The sequence below is a fragment of the Macaca thibetana genome, chromosome 17 (genome assembly GCF_024542745.1).
Source record: "Macaca thibetana thibetana isolate TM-01 chromosome 17, ASM2454274v1, whole genome shotgun sequence".
NCBI classification, from domain to species: Eukaryota; Metazoa; Chordata; class Mammalia; order Primates; family Cercopithecidae; genus Macaca; species Macaca thibetana.
This window is the reverse complement of record NC_065594.1, coordinates 6,126,491-6,154,155: the sequence shown is the minus strand read 5'-3', so window position 1 is coordinate 6,154,155 and position 27,665 is coordinate 6,126,491.

Sequence of the window (27,665 nt, the reverse complement as noted above, 5' to 3'; positions counted from 1 at the left end):
ATGTATTTTTATCAATAAAGAATTAAAAAATAAAATGAATGACAAAAACTAATGACACTATTATTAAAAGTCACAGCAAATAGCACAATGTATTGAGTATTTCTTGTTCCAGGCACTGGCATAGGTGTTTTACATAAGTGAATTCTTTTCATCTTTACAATGACACAGTGACATTCAGGCACTTTTATTATCTTCTTCTTACAGATGAGGAAACTAAGAATTGAAAGACTAAGTAACATGCCAAGATAATAAGTAGCATGTTAAGTGGCACCTGTTAAGTGGCAGGTCCGTCCAAGCCTACAACGGCCCTCTTTACTGCTAGACACACTTGCTTCCTGTCTGTCCTCGAGGATTAACCTGGTGTTTGTCTCTGAGGCCCCACTACATGATATTCACACCAACTGCAATTGCTGGAAGACATGGACCCTCAGAATTTCTTCGTTGTATTGCCTCTAAATAGAAAGCTATTTTCCACCAATATTGGGGCCAGATTCCTTGCTTCTGCTAATAAACACCTGAACACAACTTAAGTCAACTGCATTACAGGTGGGACAGGCCAGGCGTGGTGGCTCACACCTGTAATCCCAGCACTTTGGGAGGTCAAGGTGGGCGGATCATGAGGTCAGGAGATTGAGACCATCATGGCTAACGCGGTGAAACCCCGACTCTACTAAAAATACAAAAAACTAGCCTGGTGCGGTGGCGGGCGCCTGTAGTCCCAGCCACTCGGGAGGCTGAGGCAGGAGAATGGTGTGAACCTGGGAGGCGGAGCTTGCAGTGAGCCAAGATCACACCACTGCACTCCAGCCTGGGCGACAGAGCCAGACTGTCTCAAACAACAACAACAACAACAGCAACAAAAAACGTGTGGGCAGAGGATGGCTCCACCTCCGCTTCCACATCACTCCCCCTCCCTGGGCCAGTGGGGCACTGGTTCTCTTGATGTAAGATTATTTCATGAGTCTCAAACAATATTTTTTTTTCAAAGAAAGCATAGAAGACATCTGAAATTACAGAATTATAGAAAATCTGAAGAAATTCTCGAAGTCAGCTAATCAGTAAAAATAGGATTTTTTTTTCTTTTTAACGGAACGCAGTTCCTTAGCTCTCTTAGTTCCACTGCGTGAGAAAAGACATAGATTGGCTCTTTTCCCGTCTGCCAAGTTTGCAAGATTTTTTAAGAAGATGACCTACACTTGGTATTTGATGACAGAGTTCACTGAAAGTGATGGATTTGGAGAGTCCGTTTCAATAGAGCAATCAGCTGACGCATTGACCTTGAAGTTCAAGAATAATAATCCTTACAGCAAGCGACATCAGTAATGTGTGTGTGGTTTTGTGTGTGTGTACACACATTAGAGTAGACATCTAATCTATGTGTTCACATTTAGATTTTGGCAGTGAGAAACTATTGAAGATATGTAAAATCAAGCTTGTTTTTTTCTGTAAGAGATATGAAACAAAATGACGAGACTCGTGCCAAACAAACACCTACTGAGTCATTCCAAACTTGTGTTTTTATATACTTTTAAAAGTACACAATTCAATAAGTATGGAGTTTTTAAAATTTCAATGTCACTATACATATTTTGGAATATATAATGTTAGTTGGCAAATATTTAGTATAGAACTGTCCAGTTTAGATGGTAATTTATTTAAAAACCTCTATCAACTGTATTATTATTAATTATTATTTGATCACTGTGGCAATTGAGCATTTTAACTGTGACTAGTGCAACTGAGGAACTGAATTTTGAATATTATTTAGTTTTAAGCAACTTCAATTTAAGAAGGCACACATGACTGGTAGACACTGTAGTAGGCAGTAAAGATCTAGATATAAACTAATTTTCCCATGGAGACTAGTATAACTATAGGTCCTATTTTCAGAGCTCAGGTCCCTGCCTCGTGGTCCTCCTGACTGGTCTACCAGCTTGAAATTAGTCACCACAACACAATTGAAGAAAATCCAATGTTAGAGATTTCAAACTGATTAAGCTAAAAAAATCAGGAGTGATTATCACTTTGGGCAAGAATTATTACTTCAGAAGATTCACCACTATCCTTTTAAAATAATTTGCTTTTTTTCCTTCTGCCTTTAAAATAAGAATTATTTTCAGAAAGTAACAACTCACAGAACCCCATGGAGAGTTCCAGTGACAAACATCAGGCTGTGTGGAGCTCCAGGTCTGCACGTGCCTGTTTTCACCTGGGTCACGGGTCTAGACTGGGATTCCACGTCTGTGCACTGCTTGTCACAGTAGTGTGAGCCGAGGAGATGCTCGTCAAGGTGTGTAAGGTTGGGACCAGGACAGGTCCTGTCTCTCCAACAAACACACACTGAAGGGACTTCCTTCCCATATCAACCTCTCTCCAAAAGACAGTTTCAGTTGGAGCTTTTGATTTTCATTCCTCCTTTTCGAAAATTTTAAAAGGCTCCTGTCAATGTTTGCCACAAAAAGACTCCATCATCATCTCTGTCCGCATTCTTGTGTTGATTAAGCCTTTGTCACCTGCAGCCAGTGTGCTAGGCAGACTCACTTCTCATCCACCAAGCGAGTTCCTGGAGACAGCGGTGGCCTCGGACTCAGATCAGGTGGTGGGTGACTGCTCCTGGGGCAGGGAGACAGCGGTGGCCTCGGGCTCAGATCAGGTGGTGGGTGACCGCTCGCGGGGCAGGGAAACAGCGGTGGCCTCGGGCTCAGATCAGGTGGTGGGTGACCGCTCCTGGGGCAGGGAGAGAGCGGTGGCCTCGGGCTCAGATCAGGTGGCGGGTGACCGCTCGCGGGGCAGGGCAAGGGGGAGCAGAGAGAGGTTAGAATTAGAAACAGTGCCATCGGTCATGAAACATCAGTGTCCAGGACTGGGGGGCAAGCTGGCACCAGAGAGGGAGGACCGCAATAAAAGTGGGAACAGTCAGGTTTCTACATCCAGGAGCAGTGGACATGGAAGCAGATGAAAGGGTGATGGTCACCACAAACACAGCTGCCTTCAGGCTCACTCACCAGGTCACCTGCACTGAGGACATTTTTTTGATTCTAATAAAGCACTTTTATCTTGGAAATTGTGCATGTTCTACATTTCCCTCCCTCACCGCCATGGACTTAAAAAAAATAGGTTTTTATTTTGTTTTGTTTTGTTTTGTTTTTGAGACGGAGTAGGGCTCTATTACCCAGGCTGGAGTGCAGTAGCGCGATCTCGGCTCACTGAAACCTCCGCTCACTGAAACCTCTGCTTCCCAGGTTCAAGTAATTCTCCTGCCTCAGCCTCCCAAGTAGCTGGGATTATAGATGTGCAGCACCATGCCTGGCTAATTTTTGCATGTTTAGTAGAGACGAGGTTTCACCACGTTGGCCAGGCTGGTCTCAAACTCCTGACCTCAGGCAATCTGTCTGCCTTAGCCTCCCAAAGTGCCGGGATCACAGGCATGAGCCACCTCACCCGGCTCCCCATGGACTTTTGAGTGAGAGAAGTAGGAAAATGCACACCAATTTACAGTAGTCTTCCTTCTATACAATTTTTCAAAAATCACTTTTCCCAGGGAATTTAATTTGCTTTAATCTCAGCAGGTGATTTCAGCACAAGATGCTCACAATACGAGCCCCAGTGCCTCTAATGAAGGCAGACCGCATTAACTCCACGGTGTGACTGTGTGTGAGCTCTGAGAGGCCACTGCTCACAGTAATGTTAACAACTGAATGATTATGTGAAGATTCTGTAATTAACTTTCATACAGCCTCTTAAAAAATTATTGTGACACTTAGAAATCTGATCTTTAAAAAGTTGAAGACTGAAAATATATTAAATTCTGTCTTCAATGTCAAGATTTCAATTGTGGATTAAAATCAGATTCATGTGATTTGCATGATAGATAATGCACTTTAATTTTTAAAACAGTAATTGTTTGTCAAATATCACAATTGCACTGTGTTGTAACTCTTGCTGAATTGAAAATATACAGCTTTCTAGCTCACATAATAACAGCTTAGTTAAAAGCAAAAGAGTTGTCTGAGTTTCGTGACATTTCATATGTGGTATATATGACAAATAGTGCTTTGTAAAAAGATTGTGCTTTTCTTAATGTTCAATAGATACATTGTCGTTGTTTTCAATTTACCTAAATACGCCATTTAGAAACAGGGGATTACCTATGTCTCAAATGCAGAGTGTGAGTCAGTAAGTTTAGATCTGAGAAAAACAAAACATTGTAAATGTAACAAAATTTAATTACATTTCTACAGGATCCCGATTACACTGATTTTTGCATAAACTAAACAATTATAGAATGTACAAAAGTGCAAAGATGATATGGGTTGAGCCATAGGTTAAGCAGCACATACATATTTACATGTACCCAAAACAATGAATTCTGAATTTGCTTTGAGGACTGACTTTGTTTTAAGAATATTTCTACAGCAGATTTGCATTGCACTCTTTTCTTCTGGGCTGGAGAGAGCCCGTGAAGTCTGACTCTGGCAGGTGAACCTGTGGCCTGCCCATGGGCTCTGGGAGGGAGGTCACCAGCCCCCCTCCCCATCTCTCTGCCAGGCCACCGCAGCCTGTGCCAGGGACATGTGGTTTTAAGTGGAGCATGGCCCAGAAAGGGTGGGTGCGGGGGAAGACCGAACCCAGGGAGCGCACCTCTCCTGTGGGTGGGAATTTGCCGCCCCTCCCCTCCCCTGTGCTTTATAGAGCAGTCTGTACCAGGAGCTCCCTTGTGGCCCCGCCGGCTCTCCTGCGTGGGACGCGTGTCAAATGAAGAAGGCCAGGACTGGGTTCTAAACAGGCCCGAGGCGAGGATGCCGCCAGCTGCCAGCACACCGCCCCACCACACATCACAGAGGTTTTCCTTGACCTGTGAGTTTTAGAGTCAGATTTAGAGCGGTCAGGCCACACCTCCTTCTTCCAGACAGGGACAGACAGCAAAGGATTCGGGGAGGAGCAGGGCTAGGATCCCCTCTCCTGAGTCTGGGCTCAGTAATCGCTCAGCGACAGCGCGTCCTTTTCTCTCTGTGAGTTTGGGGGAGATGCACAGGCGTGGTCTGGGCAAAGGCTCTCTCTCCTGTTGGTCAGGACCTACTCGCAAGTGGTGCCCCCTTTCTGAGCAGGGCTCGGGGTGTCGTCTTCCTAACACGTCTAGGGTACTGCTGAGGAGCAGGGAGGGCCCACTCAGCCCCACCTCAAAAAGACAGCAACTGTCTCCTACTGAAGGGGTGCCGAGGGGAAAGGAAACAGCGCAGAGACCTGTTTCTCTCTGTTCTGAAAACTTTCGCACAAGCTTAGGGTGGAAGCACTGGGGCTGTCCTAAGCTTGCAATCCAAAGGAAGGCTGCCAGAACTGGTAGCTAGAGGGGCTCCCGTGCTACTGTCCAGCTGGGACACAGGAGTGAGGCCTTTCCCCAAAACGGACCTTGCTCCTGAGCGCAGGCTCCCCGCAGCAGGGGCTTCGGCTCCCTTTGTGTATTCCGGTCTAGAATTAAGCGAGGTGAGGTGATATCGGTTGGATTTAGAGAATGGCGACCCAGGCAATTTTCTGGGACGAGGCTTTTGGGGACATGGGTCAGCTTTACCTAGAACACATCTGCATGAGCCTGTCCCCTGGGCTTGGCAGCAACTCACAGAGCCCATGGAAAGAGCCCAGGTGTACACCACACCCTCCCCAGACACCGACTCAGTGCCCTCAGCTTCCCAGCCCCTAGGGTCAAGGGGCTTTCATGAGAATGCTTCCTCACCAAAGGCCAGCAGTGAGGACCTCTCCCTCTGAGGCAGAAATCTCACCCAGGACCAGCCCTCAGCTGCTCCTCTATCCCATGTGTGGACGCTGAGGTCTGGGGTTGATTGGGGACACTAGATCCACTTGGGGCCTCACTCTCTCAGGCTTCCTATAACCCCAAACTCCCACCCTACCCCATCACACACCTTTCTTTTTAGCGCATCCTGGATAGAAGTCACAAGCTTGAGCCGGATTGCAAGAAAAATCCCCGGGGGCCAGGTTCCTATGCTAAGGCAGTCAACTGGTCCTGGGGTTGGATAGACCTGTCCGAGTCCTGGGGTGGTCACCTTCTATCTGTGTCACCTTGGGTATCATATCTCCAAACCTAAGTGTCCTCACCCATCAGATGCTGCTGAGGGTGTCGTGGGTATACAGCAGTGTCTACTAGGGGCTCATGATGTGGAACTATCTTTATTATTGTGAGTGAAAATTCTCCTGAATGTCAGTATAAGCAGGTATCCCCTAACCTTAAAAAGTCAGCTACTATCCCCAAAAGGGTAAACAAAGCCTAGAAAGCTGAAGGGAAATATCTAAAGTCATAGCTCGGAGGTACAGGGAAGCGGTGGTGCATCTCCCGCTTCCCAGCACAAGGTTTTGTCTAAGACCTTGACGGTGGCAGAGGGCAAGTTAGCAGTTTTCAGCAAGATTCTTTTGTCACTCTAGAGTAAAAGTGCTAGTTCATGACAGACAATTCACAAAATTCAAAAAGCACAAACAAGGACACACAAATCCATGATCCTTCTACTCATTGATAACCACTTGAAATTGTCATGTATTCTTTTCTTTCATTAATTATAACTGCTTCTCTCAAACCTGAGATTATGCTTTTAAAAATGATGATAACTAACACTTCCAGAGCCAGGCAGAGTGCTAAGTGCTTTACCAGCATTCTGTCACATAACATAATTTTTCAAACATGCTATGTTTTCACTTAATGTACAATCAATGCATTTCAATTAGCATGACACAGTCTTCTACCACGTAATTTGAATGATTCCCTAGAATGATACAAAATGAAAATACCATTGCTGATTTAACCAATTTTCTTTTTATCGGCAATCCAGACCATTTCCAGTTTTACTACTGGAAACATGATTCAAGGGATATCCCCATGTATGTTTGCCCATGCCTACGATTTTGCCCTAGAAAAATCCCAGAAGAGGGATAATTGCATCTGAATTTGAAATTGCCCTCCACTCACTCTTCACAACCATACCAGCCAAACATGTAAATGTCCTCAGTAGACTTGACGACGTTCTGGTGTCCATTGCACAGATAAGAGAAAAGGCAGAACAATTTTGATGACTGTGTTGAGTGAGTAGTTTCACTTGCAGGTCATACCCCAGTGGTAGCTTTTCAGGGGCTCAGTCTGATGCTAGAGGGAGAAGAGACACTGCTGAGGTAGAAAGGCTTCCAGCAGACTTGGAAGGAAGGCTGAGAACTACCTTCTGCCTCACTTCCTAGTCCATGTGGGAGCACCGTCTTGGAAAATGGTGACAGACAAACTTGGATGAGATTTCTGCTTAAGGCCAGGCACGGTGGCTCATGCCTGTAATCCCAGCACTTTGGGAGGTTAAGGCAGGTGGATCACCTAAGGTAGGGAGTTCGAGACCAACCTGACCAACATGGAGAGACCCCCATCTCTACTGAAAATGCAAAATTAGCCGGGCATGGTGGCTCATGCCTGTAATCTCAGCTACTCAGGAGGCTGAGGCAGGAGAATTGCTTGAACCCGGGGCGCAGAGGTTGCGGTGAGCCAAGATGGCGCCACTGCACTCCAGCCTGGGCAACAAGAGGGAAACTCCGTCTCCAAATAAATAAATAAATAAAATAATAATAAAATTAAAATTGCTCCAGATCCCGTGACAAGATTTTGTTCGCCTAATATGAGTTCTTCCCTACCATTAGTATTAGACCTCACATTTTAGCTGAGTACATAACCACTCAAAATAAAAACGATGCTTCTCCACATCCCTTGCAGTTAGTGTGGCCAATGGAGCATAAGCAGAGATGGTTTCTAGAGCTACTTAGAAATGTAGTTTACTTGGAAACATACCCCATTTCCCCTTCTTTATTCTACCTGGCTAGAATGTATATGTGATATGGAGCTACAGCAACCATCTTAGCCGTCAAATCCCCATGCTGAGAACTGTCAGAAATCCCAGATCCTTCTCCCTGGAGTCAAGGATAAGTACAAGAAGCGTGCTTTACAGAGTAGACAACCATGGGAAGTGGTGCTGAGAATGGGCAGAGTGAGGCAAGTGAAATATCAGAGGCTAACTCCCCTGAGGGGAAGTCCTCACTGACCTCCTCCCCCAGGCTGAACAATCCTGAGAGGTTCGAAACACATCAGCCCTACTACGTCAAGCCACGCCCACCCCAATTTTGAAAGGTGTGAATCACAGCTAAACTTGAACCTGGACTTGGCTCCGTACTCATCCACAACTGTTAAGTGTGGACCTAAAGTACAGCCCCAAACAGGGAGGCTGGAATTCACGGCCAAGATGTAACCAGACTCCAAAACACCATGTCAGTGAAAGACACAGGCAACAGACAATGTTGCCCCTTTTGACGACCAATTCCTGAACGTGTCTTCACTATTTGGATGAGTTTCCACCTCTCAGTGTAAAACCAAGGATGCCAGAATATCACTCTCCTGCTGTGGTGCTGAGAAGTAAGGATCCTGTTGAACCAGATTTGGCAGAAGTTGTGGGGGCCAGGACAGCCTCACTCAGTTTCCGGCACAGCAGGTGGACCAGCAGGGCTCGTGACACCACAGGGCTCCTGCAGCATCGTGTGCTCAGGCACAGAGTTCTTTTTTTTTTGTTTTTTGTTTTTTTTTTGTTTGTTTGTTTGTTTTTTAATTTATTTATTATTATTATACTTTAAGTTGTAGGGTACATGTGCATAACGTGCAGGTTTGTTACATATGTATACTTGTGCCATGTTGGTGTGCTGCACCCATCAACTCGTCATTTACATCAGGTATAACTCCCAATGCAATCCCTCCCCCCTCCCCCCCAGGCACAGAGTTCTGCAGAGCAATCAAGGGCGTTTTCCTGCTACCCAAACCCTGAGCCTGCCTCTCCGGCTCTTTATCTGCCTGCTCCTATTTCTTGAAGTCCCAGAATTGGGCTCTGTGATGGTTTTTATGTGTCTGTGCCACAGAATATCCAGACATCTGGTCAAACATTATTCTAGATGTTTCTGTGAGGGTATTTTTTGGTGAGGTTGACATTTAAACAAGTAGGCAGAGTAAGGCAATTTTTTTCACCCATTGTGGGTGGGCCCCTGGGCGGGTCCCATCTAGTCAACTGAAGATCTGAAGAGAACAAAAAGGCTGATCCTCCCACCATCGGTAAGTAGGGAGTTCCTCCTGCCTGATGTTCTTGAAAAACACGTGTTTCTTTCCTGCCTTTGGACTTGAATTGAAACATCAGCTCTCCTGGGCCTCAAAACTGTTGGCATTGAGACTAGAACTGTACCATTGGCCCTCTTGGGTCTCCAGCTTGCCAACTACACACCTTGGGACTTCTCACCCTCCATAATTTCATGAGTGAATTCCTTATAATAAATCTGCCCCCTCACCTTGAACTAACACATGACCAACCAGACGAGTTTCTGTTGCTGGTGACTAACTACCCTGCTTAATGGAAAGAGATTGGCACCAGGAATGGTTGCTGGCATCAGGCTCTCAGGGAAACAAACAAACAAAAAAAGTCTGGAACTATAAGAAAAAGGCAAGTTATTAAAAAATGGGCAAAAGTCTTTGCATAAAGGATATCCAAATGGACAACAAGCATATTTTGAAAGTGTTCAACCTAGAAAAATGGAAATCAAAGTGAAATGCAAATTAAAGCCATAATGAAAAAGCACCATATATCCAACAAAACTGGTCCACCGGAAAGGATGGAAAACCCTGGTGAGAGTGTGGAGCAACCAGAATGTTCAGGTGCTGCCTGCGAGAGTGTTACAGTTTTGGAAAACTGCTTGGAATACCTACTAAAGCTGGAATACGCACATTCTCTGACCCAGGAATCCCATCCCAAGTAATACAACAAGACATGCAACAGAATGTTTATAGCAGCTCTACTCACAGTAGCCCCAAAAGGGAAGCTACCCAGATTCACACCAAGAATACAGTGGGTAAATACACCATATTTGCAGAATGGAACTCTCCAGGGATTAGCAAGCTACAGCTCATTGCTTGTTTTTGTACAGCTTGAGAGTTAAGAACCATTTTTGTATCTTCAAAGTGTTATAACTAATCTCTGAACCTCACAAAAAAGAACAAGAAGAGGAGGAGGAGGAGGAGGAGGAAGAAAATGTGACAAAGATCACATGTGGCTTACAAAACCTAAAGTATTCATCATTTGGCCCTTTATAAAGTTTTCTGACTCCTACAATACTCTACAGCAAGCTTGTCCAGGCCGCATGAGGCCCAGGACAGCTTTGAATGCGGCCCAACACAAATTCCTCAACTTTCTTAAAACATTATGAGATTTTTTTTCCAATTTATTTTTAGCTCATCAGCTATTGTTACTGTCAGTGTATTTTACATGTGGCCCAAGACAGTTCTTCTTCTTCCAGTGTGGCCCAGGGAAGCCAAAACATTGGACACCCTGCTCTATAGCAGTAAAAATAAGCAACAAACATAACGTTGAGTGAGAAAAGCTAGACACAAGGATACGCACCGTATAATTATATTTATAAAAACTGCAAACCCAGGTAGAACTTGTCTGAGCTGTTGGAAATTAGGATTGTGGCTGCCCTGAGGGCAGGAGGTGGTGGCTGGAAGGGAGGTAAAGGGGTTTCAGGGGCCTTGGTACTATGCCTTTCCTTCATGTCAGTGCTAGTTACACAAATGTGTTGTTCGAGAAAAACATTTACTTCCAATTTCTGCAATTTTCTGTATGTTCACTGGGCTTCATTAAAAGGTTCAAAACAAAAAAGGACATCACCTTTTCCCACCACACTCAAAATCACTACACAGGTGTAGCCTCTATGGTGGGAGGAGAAAGGAGGGGCTTCAAAACAATAAACAAACAGGAACAGGGTTAAATATCTACTGAAGTGAGGCTGTCTTAAAGAGCAAAGTGGAATCTAAATTGTCATTTCCCTGCATGTCAGGAAACGGGCGTTCAGCATAGCCCAGAAACAGGTTCACACAGACAGTCAACTGACATTTGACAAAGGAGCAAAGGCAGTTCCATGGCGCAAAAACAGTCTTTTCAACAAATGGCGCTGGAACAACTAGACACCCACGTGCAAAAGAATGAGTCTAGATACAGAACCTCACAAAAAGTAACTCAAAGAGAATCATAGACCTAAATGTAAAACACAAAACATTTGCGGGATGCCAAAGGAGAAAATCTAGGTTATCTTAGACTTGGCAGTAAGCTTTTAGATACACCACCAAAAGCATAATCCATGAAAGAAAAAAATTGTTAAGTTTGGACTTCATAAAATTAAAAACTTCTGGCCAGAAGCAGTGGTTTGCACCTGTAATCCCAGCAATTTGGGAGGCCGAGGAGGCCGGATCACTTGAGGTCAGGAGTTTGAGACCAGCCTGGCTAACATGGTGAGACCCCATCTCTACTAAAAATACAAAAATTAGGTGTTGTGGTGCATGCCTGTAGTCACACCTACTTGGGAGGCTGAGGCAGGAGAATCGCTTGAACCCAGGAGGCAGAGGCTGCAGTGAGCCAAGATCATGCCACCGCACCCTAGCCTGGCTGACGGAGTGAGACTCCGTCTCAACAACAACAACGACAATAACAAAAATTAAAAACTTCTGTTCTGCAAAAGACACTGTATGTGACTGACAAGCCACATGTGTCCAAAATACGCAAGGAACTATCAAAACTTAACAATAGGAAACAAACAACTCAGTTCAAAAATGGGCAAAGGACATGAACAGACATCTCACCAAAGAAGATACACAGATGGCAAATAAGCATATGAAAAGATGTTCAACATCACACCATAAGAGAATTGCAAATTAAAATAAGATACCACTACACATCTATTAGAATGGCCTTAATCCAGAACGCTGACATCACCAAATGCTAGTGAGGATATGGGGCAACAGGAATTATCACTCACAGCTGGTAAGGATGCAAAATGGGACAACCACTTTAGAAGACAGTTTGGAAGTTTCTCGCAACGTTAAACATAATCTTAACATACGATCCAGCAATTGTGCTTCTAGATATTTACCCAGTTCAGTTGAAAACCTACGTCCTTACAGAAACCTGCACACAAATATTTATAGCAGCTTTGTTAATAATTGCACTGGAATAAACTGGAAGCAACCAAGATGTTTTTCAGTAGGTGAATGACAAGCAAATGGTGGCACAACCAGATAATTAAATAGTATTCATCAATTTAAAAACTGAGCGATCAAGCCACCAAAAGACATAGTGGCTTTCTCTTTTCAGGAGGAACCTGAAAAGAATATTGCTAAGTGAAAGAAGCCAACCTGAATGATTCCAACTATAACACATTCTAGAAAAGGCAAAACTATGGAGACAGTAAAAAAGTTCAGTGGTGGCCGGGTGCAGTGGCTCACGCCTGTAATCCCAGCACTTTGGGAGGCCAAGGCAGGCGGATCACGAGGTCAGGAGATCGAGACCATCCTGGCTAACACGGTGAAACCCCGTCTCTACTAAAAATACAAAAAAATTAGCCGGGCGTGGTGGTGAGTGCCTGTAGTCCCAGCTACTCGGGAGGCTGAGGCAGGAGAATGGCGTGAACCCGGGAGGCGGAGCTTGTAGTGAGCCGAGATCACGCCAATGCACTCCAGCCTGGGCGACAGAGTGGGACTCTGTCTCAAAAAAAATAAATAAAAATAAAAAAGTTCAGTGGTTACCAGGGGTTGGTGGGAGGGAGGAATGAATAAGGGGAGAACGGGATTTTTAGGGCAGTGAGACTGTTCTGTAGACTATAATGGTGGATACTTGTCATTATGTGTTTGCCACAACCCATACAGTGTAAAATCCCGAGTGAAACCTATGAAAACTCTTAACTCTGGTTAATAATAATTCGTCAATATTGGCTCCTCAATTGTAACAAACGTATCACGCTCGCAAGATGTTAATCACAGGGAGACTGTGTGGGTGCAGAGAGTGTATATGGGAATTCTTTGTACTTTCTGTGCAATTTTTCTGAAAACCTAAAATTACTCTTTTCAAAATTCTATTAAGAATTTAAAAAAAGAAGGTTGGTGAAGTGATATGGAATCTGGCCAAGCTGTCATTTCTTGAAGCAGTAGAAAACGGAGGTTCACAAAGCACAGTTAGAAGGGCAAATAAGGAAAGCAAGACCCTTTTGTTTAGAGCTCAACCAAGATTGTAACTCACTAAAGCAGTTACGTCCATCCATTGCAGATGAGCAAAGTGGATTTCAGAGCCTTTGGTGATGCACCCAAGACTCCACAATGAGGAGGTGGCAGAGGCTGGATTTCAGTGCAGCTCTTCTTACTTCAAAGATCTGTATCATGCACCACTCTGAACCCACCAGCTTCCACTGAGGAGGAGGCACCCCTGGATGAGGAGATAAAAATCAGGCACTTTGGGCCGGGCGCGGTGGCTCAAGCCTGTAATCCCAGCACTTTGGGAGGCCGAGACGGGTGGATCACGAGGTCAGGAGATCGAGACCATCCTGGTGAACACAGTGAAACCCCGTCTCTACTAAAAACTACAAAAAACTAGCCGGGCGAGGTGGCGGGCGCCTGTAGTCCCAGCTACTCGGGAGGCTGAGGCAGGAGAATGGCGTGAACCCGGGAGGCGGAGCTTGCAGTGAGCTGAGATCCGGCCACTGCACTCCAGCCTGGGCGACAGAGCGAGACTCCGTCTCAAAAAAAAAAAAAAAAAAAAAAAAAAAAAAAAAAAAAAAAAATCAGGTACTTTGATATGACTTGCACATAGCAGGTGTTCCCAAATTATTGTTTTACATGAATTGGAAAGAAAAAAAAAGAAAAGAAAAAAAGAAAGTTTCATACTAGAGTGAGCGTTGGGAAAGAATCAATATCCCTCACTCACTATGGAGATGAAAATAAAAAGTAGAGGGCTGTAAAAGCAGACCCACTATGACTACGGGTGGTTTAAATACCGTATTTATGGGAAAATGAAGCATAGTCTAAAAATAGTCCCCTCCACGGGTGAGTGCCTGGCAGCGAGGACCACCCACCCCTCCTGACTGCCAGACCACAGTAGCCCATGAGTGAGGGTCTCATTGTTCAGCACTAATTTTTGCTGTTAAGAGCAGACGCGGTTAAAAGGCTCATTAAGGCTGTTAGGGAATGGTCTGTTGTTTTTCTGAAAACATCCAGTACAAAGAGTGCGACTTGAGGCTGAATGTGGAGCTGGGGCCAGCAGCTCTGCAGAGAGCCTCCTCCCACCGCCACCAATGCGCCCTGGTGGTCCTGTGCGAGGAGAAGAATCAGCTCTTGGTGGCCACGCTGAGCCCGCAGGGATTGCTTTGAATGTTTGCTTTTTGCTGAACCACAAGAGGTCGCTGAATGGGCCTGCACTGCTCTTTGGAGAAACACGGTGTCCCGGTGGCTTCCAGTTCCGCACTCTGCAAGCTGGCATTGCGCGGGGGCTACCCTCTGACAACCAGTTCCGGAGATGTCTGAGGCCACCGCGAAGGACACTGTGCAGAGGCTCTGTGTTAACACAGTCTGGAGGCACGTGACATTAAACTGCGTGAAGGTGGGCGAAAACCCTTGCCACTCGGTTACCAGCCTTACTCTAGGCAGTTTCCCTTGTTCTGTAAACTCTGAGTTTAGATACTGATGTGAGAAGAGTATCAGGACGCATCATGCTCCCAGGTACCCCCGAGCCCCATCCAGGGAGCGGCGGATGCAGCCATGAGGCCACAGAGGGGAGGCAGATGCCCTCTCCCGCCTCTAAGCCTCCTGAGGATCTTGTCAGATGGTGACCACGTCCTTCCCCCACTCTGAACTTCGCACTAAGCTTCTCTCTCTCATGCACATCAGTCTGGTATTTCCAAGACCGAGTTCCAGAGGAGAGCATAGGATGAGCAATACAGGGTCTAACCTGTTTAGGTATCAATTGTAATAAACATTGCCGAACCCCTGCTATGAGTCTAGGACTTTGTCCACTTCCCCTAAATTTTCAAACCTATTGGCATAATTCACTTATCTTTCTAATGATGGTGAGGTCGTTAGCAAAAATTTACTTCATAGTACCTGACCACTGGTTATTATCTTAGTTTTTTTAGTTCCCCTTTTCCTGTAACAGGCTTGCCACGGAGTTGAGTTTCATTCACCTCCTAGAATCACTCTTTGGCCCTCTTGATCTTCCTTCATATGTTAATTTTTCTAAGTCATTATTTTTGGCTTGTATCCTTGTGTGTCCTTACTTCTACTTTCTTTGCTTTATTTTTCTGTTCTTCTCCCCCGAGACTTTATGATAGATTCTTAGCACATTGACTTTTAGCCTTCATTCTTTTCTAATACAAACTTTAAGGCTATAATTTTTCGCCAAGCATGGTTTTAACTGTATCCCACAAGTTTTTATATATAATATTTAATAATAATGTATTTTAAACTATTTTCTAATTTCCATTATGATTTCTTCTTTGTCCCATAGGTTCTTTAGAAAGGTACTGTTGAATTTCCAAACACAAAATAATTTTCTGGTTATCTTTTTGTTGTTGATTTTTAGCTTAATTGCATTGAAGAGAAAAAAAAATCATCTAATTTTTATCCTTTGAAAATTTTTCAGACTTGTTTAACAGCACAACATATGGTCAGCATGTCACAGCGTCCTGAAAAAGATGTGCGTTCTGCAGCTCTTAAATGCGGTCTTCTACATATGTTCATTAGTTCAAGCTTGCTGATTACAGAATATTATTCATTCTGTATTCCTCTATATTCTTAATAAATTTTTATCCATTTATCAATATCCAATAAAAGATATTAAAATATCTCACAATGATTGTGAATTTGTCTTTTTATCCTTTTTAATCCAAAACATTTTGCTTTATATATTTTGAAGCTATAGTATTCTGTGTACATAAATCATAAGAATGTATCTTTCTGGAAAATTAAACCTTTTATTATTATGAATTGTCTCTCTTTATCTAGGATAATACCGATCATGCTTTTTATCCTAAGGAAAAGATGTCTAATATTAATAGAACAATATGAGTTTTCATTTGGTTAGGGTTTGTATGCGGCATCTTTTAAAATTCCTTTCTTTCAGCCTTTCTGTATCTTCCTTATATTTCAGTTGCTCTCATAAAAAGTACATAATCTGACAAACTTTGTATTAATGAGAGCATTTCATTTACAGTTAATGAAATTGTACATTTTAGATTATTTTTATTATTTCATTTCCATCTCTATTAGCTTAGAAATTGCACATTTTTCATATTCATCTAGTGGTTACCATGGTGATTATAATAACAGTCTAAAGGTGTGAAAGTCTGATATTAATTGGCTCATCTGCTGACTCCTGCTGTGGCTTGTTTCCTGTTCCTTTTTTGTCTAGAGCCCTGGACTGTTGAGTGTGTTTAACCAGATGTCCTGGCCGGGCCAGAGCTGAGGCTCCAGTTGTCCAGCAGGTGGAGTGTCTGCTTTCTTGAGGATCTATTTGTACCCACGATTTTCTGTTGGTGAGTCTGCTCAATCTTCATCTGCGACTTGCAACCAGATATCCACAGATCATCACCATGATCTGATACTCATGATGCAGATGGCAGAACAGTCAGATTTCAGGAGAGAGCTCAAGGCTCCTCAGAAAAAAATGCACCACCCAGGGGAAGGGGCTGGACTAGGGTTAGAGACCGTCTCTAGGGCAAGGTTCTAGAGGGTGCTGGACTTGGACTTGTCCACGTGTGGACCTGGGTGGGTATGTGACCTGGAAACATGTGGATCCACCTACTAGCGAGGACCTCCCAGGGTGGGTGGTTTCTCTTCCCTCTGCAGGGCATCACTGACAAACCCTCTGTGGTCAGAGGAAGACCTGACCCAGCAGGAGGGGCAATGGTAGTCCTAATCCTCCGCAAAGGGCAAGTGGTCACCTGGCACACTGTGCAGAGGTGCCCAGAAATATTTGGGACAGCACCATGAGAACCGTCAGTGCTCCTGTGATTGCTTTTATCTCAGTGGATAATCCAGACACAGGAGTGTCTGTGCAAGAAAAGGAGGCCATGATCTAAGTTGAAAAGATCCGCGTGGGGATATTTTGTCTCACAGACTGTAAGAAAGGGATATGGAAATCCCCAGGCAACAGCCTGCTCCTCAGCTTGCTGAAAGAGACCCAAGGCTATGTCCTAATCAAACCTTCCAGGAATCTCATGGAAATTTCATTTAATGCCTCTCCAGGCGCTTTTCTGAAAGCCCCCGCCTTAGGGATGTCTTGGCTGAGACATCTCTCCTGGTATCCACAGCAACCTTGATGAAGCTCATTTCTGGAGAAGAAGAATGTCTCTCCATACCTCTGCTAAGTCCTCATCCTCCTGTCCTCACTGCAGCAGTTCCTGGAATCTCAGGAAGGGAAGCTGAGCCCCACTGCACACCCTCTGCAATACCTCCTAGAAACTTGGAAATGCCGACTCAATTCACAGACAGCCATTGTGGGAAAGAAAAATGTCTAAGCTCAGGTGTTCGGAGGGCAAATCCCATCAGTCACAACCTTTCCCTGAGAAGCGAGCAGCAGACAGGGCCCTGAACAGAGGGTCACGCTCCCGTTGTTGACAGTTGACCGTGGACGGCTTTTAAGCCTCACCTCTCTGCACTATGGCTGGTCAGGAAGCCCAGAGCTCTCGCCTTTGGAACCTGGGGGAGACTCAAAGCATGCGAGCCGCTGCCTGCAGGACCCTCACTCCCTCTGACCAGCTCCCTAAACAACACAAAAACCCCACGCCAGTCTCCTTTCTCTGCTCTCTCAAGGCATGTGGGGCCTGCTGGATGCCTGCCCTGCTGTCCCCAGAAGTCCTCATTATGTGCGTCATAAACCTACTGGACCCTCTTGGTGTGTGTTTGTGTGTGTGGTCTCCCCAGTCTCCACGTCTGGGCTCAGCTTTGAGTGGGGGTCCCTCCTGCTTCTCGGGTGCCCAATCAAGGTCACAGGGACTGGCCCACACTGGGTTCTGAACCAATATGTCAGCGGAAATGTCTGTCACTGACCACCAAACCCAGGGGTGCTTGCTCGTTCATTTCGTGCTGTACTCTGGGGACTGTGGGGCAGTGGGGCCCAAGCAGCTGGCAGCTTTCAGTGAGAGAGGGTTACTCAGAGCATGCAGGGTTACTGGGGCCACCTGGCTAAATGTGATAAAGCTGAAAAAATGGGCCAGGCGTGGTGACTCACGCCTGTAATCCCAACAGTTTGGGAGGCTGAGGTGAGCAGATCACCTGAGGTCAGGAGTTTGAGACCAGCCTGGCCAACATGGCAAAGCCCCATCTCTACTAAAAATACAAAAATCAACCTGGTGTGGTGGCGGGTGTCTGTAATCCCAGCTACTTGGGAGGCTGAAGCTGGAGAATTGCTTGAATATGGGAGGTGGAGATTGCAGTGAGCCGCAATCGTGCCTTTGCGCTCCAGCCTGGGTGACAGTGAGACTCCATCTCAAAAAAAAGAGAAAAAGAAAAAAATGGCCTAGGTGCAATGAATGGCTCACACCTATAATCTCAGCACGTTGGGAAGCCAAGGCATTTGAGCTCAGGAGTTTAAGACCAGCCTGGAAAACATAGGAAGACCCTGTCTCTACAAAAAAATACAAAAATTAGCTGGTGTGCTGGTGCACGCCTGTGGTCCCAGCTACTTGGGAGGTTGATGTGGGACGATCTCTTGAGCCTAGGAGGTCAAGGCTGCAGTGAGCCAAGATTATACCACTTACCTCCAGCCTGGGTGACAGAGTGAGACTCTGTCTAAAAAACAACAACAACAAAAAACAAAACAAAACAAAACAAAACCGAAAAAATGAGTATGTGACCACTCTCACTACCAACTAAAACATCCCCCAGAGCAGTTTCCTGGCCCAGGGCTAAGATCTAGACTCTCACCACCAGGACTTCCCCATGCTCTCCACTCTGGCACACACAGCCCTAGAGTGGGGACGCCCCCGCCCTGCCCGCTGAGGGCTGAGGGAGGTTGGGCTGAGGTCCCCGGGATCCTCACCACTAGGAAGCCCCGGCATGGCTTTATGCTGGGAAAAGCACAAGACAGGAGGTGGAAGAACAGGCAGCTGAACCCAGTCCTCGCGTTTGCTGGATGTATGATTTGCCAACTCCTTCCCCTCTCCAAGTCTATTTCCTCATCTCTGACGAAGACCCAAGGAGGAAACGTGTGTGACAACACCTGAAATTTAGCACATCGTACGTTCTCAGTCACTTCCTCCCTATCACTGTTTCAAAAGCTACATCCAATGCTGTGGGAGACTTTTCCCTAATAGTCCCCCACCTCCAGGCAGCCGTCCTGCTTCCCCGGGGCCCCTTCCCTGCCAGGGCAGAAGTACTCATTGCTTTCATCAGGAGGCAGTTTGAGATGGCACAAGTGGATTTTTTGCAACTGGAAAAAGCAACATACGGCTTTCAAAATACCGTGCAAAAATGTTAATGGCCTCTTTAGATCTGGGTTCTTGCTAGCCGTGGAAAAGAATTCTGAACAATATCACCCGGTCTCCTTACCCTGCTTTCTGGGAAGACGGGGAGGATATATCTTTCGGCAGGAGGAGGCCCTTGAAAAAACCTGTCTAGGTCAAGGGGCTGATGTAGAAAATGAAACACTGAATTCCAGTGCCAAGCCAGCCCTAGACTATGAGTCGACTTGAAAGTAAAGTATGTTGATACTGCAGGTTTTTCCCTAAATCTCAAATGAACTCACATCTACAAAACTCTGCACTTACATACAGTATTCACCTAACTGGCGAGACCAAATGAGCCCTCCAGAAAGGGGTCCCTGGAGGATCTTGGCCTGTGACTGCATTAATAGCCACCGTGAGGGAGAAATGCAGCGGGAGACCCTTCTCACCCTGCTCCCCTCACACAACTAGGACTGCGAGGAGGTGGACCAAGGACTCCTCGGATGGGATTTGCATAATACCCTTTAATTAAATCTGCTGGCTAACGAGTTTATTCAACTCAGGCAAGGAATACTGCTCTCAGGCCTTTAGGGAAATCAATCCCAGCCCTCAAAATATTTGAGTCTTGTGTTGATGTATTCATTTGTAAGGGTTGCCATAACCTAAACATGACCACAAACCAGGTAGCTTAAAATATTTGCAGTGCCCTAGTGTTAGAGGCTGGAAGTCCAAGATCAAGGTGTCAGCAGGGCCATGCCCTCTCTGAGGGCTCTAGGGAAGACTCTTTCCTTACCTCTTCCAACTTATGGTGGCTCCTGGTGTCCCAGCGCTTGCGACAGTTCCAGTCTCTGCCTTTGTCTTCATAGGGCCTTCTCCTCCATGGCCAGAGCCCAAGGAGAATCCATCCAGGGAGACGGTTTGTCATGGTCCCTAACATGCACATATCTGAGAAAGGAATATCAGGCCCTCTCTCCTGCTCCTTTCTTATCTGACCCCCACAATTCTGCAGAATCTTGACCTAAGAGTCAGGCTACCCCAGCTGCCCTGTAGCAAAGCAAGGCCCAGGCCCATCCAGGGGTTTCTTGCTTTGCTACTCTGAGCCCAAGTCCTTGTTTTAGCAACTTCTACTTTCAGTCAGAGTTCCTATTTACAGAAACAGAAGACCACTCGGACCTGTTCCAGCAGAAAGGAGATTTTTTAAAAAAAGATATAAGGAAGCTCCAGGAAGGCCAGAGAACCAGGATGAATGCTACACAATGTCCAATCCTCCCGCAGAATTGCTCCAGGAGAGGCACCCACTGGCCCCAGACACAGACCTTTGCCGTCACGAGCTCCGGACACTGCTGTTGGACCTCTGTCATTCCGCCTCTGAGAGCGCCCCCTTGCGTGGGCCAGCAGGAGTCTGTGCCATCTGCCCGCCTCCCCATGACTGGCTTCCTGAGTGAAACCCAGCGCAGGCATGTCTGATTGGCAGATGCAATGTCTGTCTCCTGCAAGGGAGTCTGCGAAAGTCTCTGTTGTCTTCTCCCTTGAGGAGGGACCTCCCCAAAATGAAACACTTAGGTGTAATTCTAGCAAAATATGAACAAGATCTAGATGAGGAAAACTACAAAAGGACCTGGGGAGGCAGGGCAGTTGGGTTAACACTGGGACTTGAGCAGGGTTCTCAACATTGCTCACACTGGAGTCACCTGGAGCTTTAAAAAATACTGATGCTGGTGTTCAGTTCCTTCCCCTCGAATGCTGATGTCATTGGTCTGGTGCACCAACTGAGCACTAGGAGTTTTAAAATCTCTCCACATGATCCTTACATGCACCAAGGGTGGGGACCACCAGCCCAAGGCACCTGGGCTGTCCGTTTGTGATTCACTTCACCAAGGCTTATTACCTGACGACAGGTAAATAACCACAGCCAGCTTTACATGATAATTTCTTTCTTTTTTTTTTTTTTCTTTTTGAGACAGAGTCTTGCTCTGTCACCCAGGCTGGAGTGCAGTGGCACAATCCCAGCTCACCACAAACTCTTCCTTCCAAGTTCAAGCAATAAACCTGCCTCAGCCTCCCAAGTAGCTGGGATTACAGGCACCCTCCACCATGCCCAGTTAATTTTTGTATTTTAGTAGAGACGGGGTTTCAAAATGTTGGCCAGGCTGGTCTCGAACTCCTGACCTTAAGTGATCCACCTGCCTCAGCCTCCCAAAGTGCTGGGATTACAGGCGAGAGCCACCACACCCGGCCTAAATGATAATTTCAAGTTTGCATTATGCTGTGAAATTCAGCTATCTTGCTATTTTTCCTATCCTAATCATTAGAAAATTGTACTGTGTGGCATAATTTGGAATCTTAATGAGAACTGCTTTCTTAGCCTTAATTGGATTCCAAGTTACATTAATCCTTTATAAAAATCTCTCAATATATTATGCTTACTATGCCAGAAATATTTTGTTAGCACTGCATTTTAAACAAGAGAAGAGAAAAAAGAACAGAGCAGATAGCTCATTTTAAAAACACTCTCAAAAGGCAAAAAACAGCCCTTCACACATAGCACACTGCAGACGTGGATGTAGTCCAAGCTCAATTTGTAAAAACAAGACTTCTGCTTGTAGGAAACAGAAAACGCCCACCCAGGAAGCGGCAAGACCCTGCTTCGGCTACCTAACCTTTGTGTCTCAGTTTCCCGGGTAGGGAAGGAGTGGAAACCTAACCAGCTTTTCACTACCTTAAATGGGTCAAGGGCTTTATGTCTGCTGTACCACTTAATCCTCCCAGCAACTTCATGAGATAAATAGTATAAGACTTGCCTTAGTTCTGGGGAAACTGAGATCCAAGAGGCAGTGAGTAAATTGTCCAAAGTCATACAATCAGAAAAGGTGGAGACAGGATTCAGATGCATGAGTCCGAAGCCCGTGTTCTGTCTACACCGGTCTGGTATCACAATTCTGACTGATCAAAAACTGGTGCAGCCTGGAAGACATCAGGCTAAGTGAAATCTGACAGACAAAAAAAGGACAAATACTCCATGATTCCACCAAGAGAAGGTACCTACAGCATCAAACCCACAGAGACAGAAAGTGGAATGGTGGCCAGGGGCTGAGCGGAGGGGAGGAGAACAGTTACCGTTCAATGGGGACAGAGTCTCCGCTTGGGGAGGTGCAAGGCGTTCTGGGGGTGGGGGGTGGTCACGGTGGCACAACAGAGTACTTGATGCCCCTGAACTGTGCACTTAACAATAGTTAAGATGGTAAATTTTAGGAGTATTTTACCACCATAAACAAATAAAAACTTACATTTAAAAAATTTAAGAAGTTCAGAGCAATAAGCAAATAAAGGGGTTATGGCCCACTTTACAGCATGGAAACTGGTGGAATTTCGAAGCCTGAGACTGCCAGCCCCTCAGCTGGCTCCTCCCACCCTGGGTGATAGAGAGAGAGAGAGAGAGAGAGAGAGAGAGATACAGAGGGCGAGAGCAAGCGCCAGCCCAGAGCACCTGCTGTCCTGTGTCAGGTGACCTGTGATGACAGCTCAGTACCAGACCCCAGCGGGAAGCCCATCGCATTAACTGCCATGAGACCACGAAGACGAGCCTCTGTGATGCGCTTGCCCCCTCACCTCTGAAAGGGACTCCTCCCATCCTTGGATGAGAAGAAACACAGTCCCCAAGGGCAGAAATGCTCCCAGCACGAACCAGCGGCCCCAGCTTCGCCTGGGGACTTGTCGGGAATGCACATTCTTGGTCCCACCCCAGACCTTCAGAAACAAAAACTCTGAGGGCGGGGCCCAGCAATCTGCAATTTAACAAATGCTTCAGGTGACTCTGATGCCCGCTGAAGTTTGAGGCCCACCTGCATATGTCACTCCCCATAAGGAAAACGCCGTCACCTCTGCACCCGCAGGGCCTTTGTGTTCAAAGCAGTCGAGGTAAAGTCCCAACCCGCACTGCATATGGGAATCGCTTTCAGAGCTCTAGAAAATATTGGTGTCCAAGCCCCACCCCCAGAATCCTGACTTACTGGATGTGAAGTGGGAGTTCCAATGGCAACAAGGGGTGTCCAGACCACTTTCTAACTTGCCCATGCCCTTGAATCCTGGCCTGGTCTCCTCACCAGCACAGTGCTTCCTGGCCCTTCTTAGAGCAAAGGCAGGCTGAGGTCCCAGGGAGGGGTGAGAGAGGTCCAAGTGACAGTAAGTAAATTGTCACCTTGGTGGTCTCCCTCACTGCTGTCACACAGTTCTGGGCACACGTGGGACATTTGACCGGAGAAAAGCAGACCCCTGAGAGGCAGGGTTCAGAAGCTATTTATTGTATTTCTGCAGCCTCGAGGGAATGGTGAGCGAGCTTGTGGCATGTGGCTGCGAAGATCGCTGTGAGTTCTACAGAGACGGGGAAGCTTTGAAACAAAATTAGATCGTTGGTTTCCAGGTGGAACGGTCTTCCAAAGAGCTGCCTTAGATTTCAGCGTACTCTACAAAGACGCAGACATTCCGAGGTGTAAATAAACAGACCGTTCACAACTTGCCGTGAGGAATGAGAGGAAGAACACCAGAGGTCTCCTGGCAAATGCAGACTGAATGCAGACGGTCTTGGTGGCACAGGCCACACTGTCAGAGTCGCCGGGGCAGCCTCGGGTAGAGTCACCCTCAGTGGGCTGACAGTGGTGTGCTGTGAATTGTCCTGCTGTCCAGGATCTTACTCTGGATCCTGTCGGCGAAGGCAGAGCCTCTCCGCTGTCTTCATACGAATGTAAAACTTGAAGGGCAGGACTGCTGCTGGTGAGAACTGGGTATTTAGGAGTTGTTGGGCCTCATTCCCTTGTGAAGGCTCTAGGCCTGCTCTTCTGTGCACGTCTTTACAGGAGAGCGCCACAGAAGGGCTTTGACACGGAGCCCCTGCAGGAGTTCCCGAAGCTGGGCAGAGGGGCGTGTGAGGTCAAGGCAAATAGGTCCTATCTCATATTCCGGAAAATCTAATTTCATGCTGCGATCTATGTTTGCGTCTTTTTGATCTTCCTTGGGCTTAGGTAGAGTCTTCTTTGAAGTCCAGCCTAGTCTTTATTTTTAAGTGTATTTGTTATTTCAATAGGTTTCTGGGGAACAGTGGTGTTTGGTTACATGAAGAAGTTATTCAGTGGTGATTTCTGCGGTTTTGGTGCACCCGTCACCCAAGCAGTGTACACGGCACCCAGTGTAGTCTTTCATCCCTCACTCACCTCTCACCCTCTCCCGTGAGTTCCCAGAGTCCCCTGCATCATTCTTATGCCTTTGCATCCTCACAGCCTAGTCTTTCCACACCCTGGGGATAGGAAAACAATAGTTGTAAGTCCAGCTTTACTGAAGGAGGAGTAGAAATTCCCAGAAGCTAGTGGAAGCCAGTTTTTTTTTTTTTTTTTTTTTTTTTTTTTTGATCGGGACACCAAGAAGGAGACGACGAACCAATAGGACAAGAGGAGGCGATGAGAAGCTCCAGGGATGAGAAGCAGCCGGGAAACCTCGGCACTCACAGATGCACTGCATGTGAGCTTTATTATGTCTCTGGGGTTATGTATATATGTTTCTTCCCAACTAATTCTACTTCTTAAAGTCCCCACCAGGATTATTCAGAGAAAATACAGAAGAACCTCTAGGGAGTTGGGAGTTAAACAGAGATTCCGGATGTCAGACAGCACTTCCACAAAAACCTTCCACCCGCCTGCCACCCCTAGGATCTCCCTCTCCCAGGCTCCGCGGAGGAGACGCTCCTTCGTGTAGGAAGCGTGCACTTTCAAACAGGGTCAGTCTTGGGAAGCCGGGGGTTCAGAACGAGTTCCTCTAATTATATACCCTTCATGAGAAGGCCCAGGGGTGGTGCCCACCTGGGGACTGGGCAGCCAGGTAACCTGAGGGCACGGGAGAGGCAGTGGCAGGGGCAGGGGGATGAGGCAGGTGGTAGGGCTCCAGGCACCACTCCTGGACCTGCAGGGGAGCTGAGGGGCCCTGGTGACACCTGGCATCTCCGAACATCGTATCCTAGTCCTTTCAAACCTGCTCAGACACAGGGATGCCTCCGAGGCATCCTGAGCACCACTGACACCCAGTGGAAAGCCTTTGAACTTCTCTGCAAGTTGGCTTCCTAGAAGGCCTGGCACTGTGATCTAAACTCACAACAACATGCATCCCGATGGTAATAAAACAATACCTGACATTGTTTTATTACTTCCCAGCCCCCAGCAAGCTAAGGAAGAGTCCTCATTGTCATGGAATTTAGATTCATTGATGCTTATACCACACTCTAAGGGGTAGGTGCCATTCTTAACAGGGATCAAGGCTCCCAAAGGTGAGCAACCTACCCAGGGCCGCATAGTAACTGAGGGGCAGATGCATGACTCACATGACTCCAAGGTCAGCACCCTTCACTTTCTAACACACTCCCCCACCGCCCCCACCCCAGCAGGCAGGCTGCACACAACACTGCCTGGAACCTTCCCATCGGGCCTCCGTGCTGAGTGATGGGGCAGGTGGGATACACGCATGCATATACACATGCATGCACACAGGCACACACCCATGCATGCACAAATGCACACGCATGCAAACACACGTGCATGCACGCACACACACATGCACACACTCGTGTACACACACGTGAGTGCATGCACACACACAGGGACACTCAGGGCTTGCCCCTTTGCTGGACTCAGGCCCTACTTTGAGCTCTGTTCTGAGTGGCCCTAGGTCAGCCCACTTTCTCCGCTCTAGCAAACCTGTGGGCTGGAGCAACAGAGCCACAATGCAGCACCTTTGTGAGCAGCTGTCCAGATGGAAATGGCTGATGACACTGTTAATATTCCAGTTCAGGGTCATGGATGGCCTGAACATATCCCAGCAGCTCAGGGTGCAGGATGGGAAGCAGCCCTGCTCAGGACGCCATCCCATTGCAGGACTCACCCACACACCCACACTCACTCAGACCGGGGCAATGTAGACACACCATGAACCTAACATGCACAACTTTGGGGTGTAGGAGGAAACTGGAGAACCACGATAAAACACACGAGACGTGGGGGCAACTGCACAATCCACACAGACGGTGCCCCAGCTGGGAAGCATATTTTTTTCTCATCAAATATAATGAATGACGTTTATCAAAATGACATTATTCAAGGACTTGCTGTACTTCATTCCTTCACTGTCCTCCTTGCACTAGAGGCAGTAGCTGTTCTTTTGCATCTACTAATGCTGGACTCCTGTGGGTCTCCTTTTACCTCTTTTAATAATGAACCACCTTATCCTGTTCTACCTAATAATTCTTTATATTAAAATATTCTAATTTAAATAACCAGTCTAGCTTGTCTTCCGCTTGGAAGCTGACCGGCTGAGCCCCCTACTGGCAGGGTGACACAGGGGCTGCTTGTGAAGGCAGGAAGGCGGGGGACAGGGTCCCAGCTTGGTGTCAAGGCAGGGTGTGGAGGAGGACGTTGGGGTTAAGAGACTCCGTACCTGGAACAGAGGTCGAATAAAGATCTTTTCAGGCCGGGCGCGGTGGCTCACGCCTGTAATCCCAGCACTTTGGGAGGCCGAGGTGGGTGAATCACCTGAGGTCAGGAGTTCAAGACCAGCCCGGCCAACATGGTGAAATGCTGTCTCTACTAAAAATGCAAAAAAATTAGCCAGGCATGGTGGTGGGCACCTGTAATTCCAGCTATTCGGGAGGCTGAGGCAGGAGAATCACTTGAACCTGGGAGGTGGAGGTTGCAGTGAGCCAAGATCACGCCACTCATTGCACACCAGCCTGGGCGACAGATCAATTCCATCTCAAAATAAACAAATGAATATCTTTTCAGATGAGCATAGTAAGAGTTTGCCACCAGCAGATCCTTACTAAAGAAAGTTCTAAAATAACATACTTCAGGAGAAAAGAAAAGGACCTCAAATGGAAGGTCTAAAATATACAAAGAAATTATGAGCAATATAAAGATAAACATTGTGATAAATCTAAAAGGACACTGACTACATGAAACAATTCTATCTTATGAGGTTATGATAAAGAGAAAAAAACATGTAAGTCAGACAAAAAAGATTGCTAGGGGCTGAACTGCCTCCCAACCCCCATAAATTCATATGTTGAAGTATTTGGTATTTGGAGACAGGGCCTTTGGGAGGTGAGTAGTTTAGATCAGGTCAAGAGGATGGGATTAGTGCCCTTAGAAGAACAGCCTCCCAGGGAGCCATCTCTCTCTTTCTCTCTCTTTCTCTCTCTTTCTCTCTCTCTCTCTCTCTCTTTCTCTCTCTCTGTCTCTCCCTCTCTTGCCCTCCATGTGAAGACAGTGAGAAGGTTGCCATCTGCAAGCCAGGAAGAGAGCCCT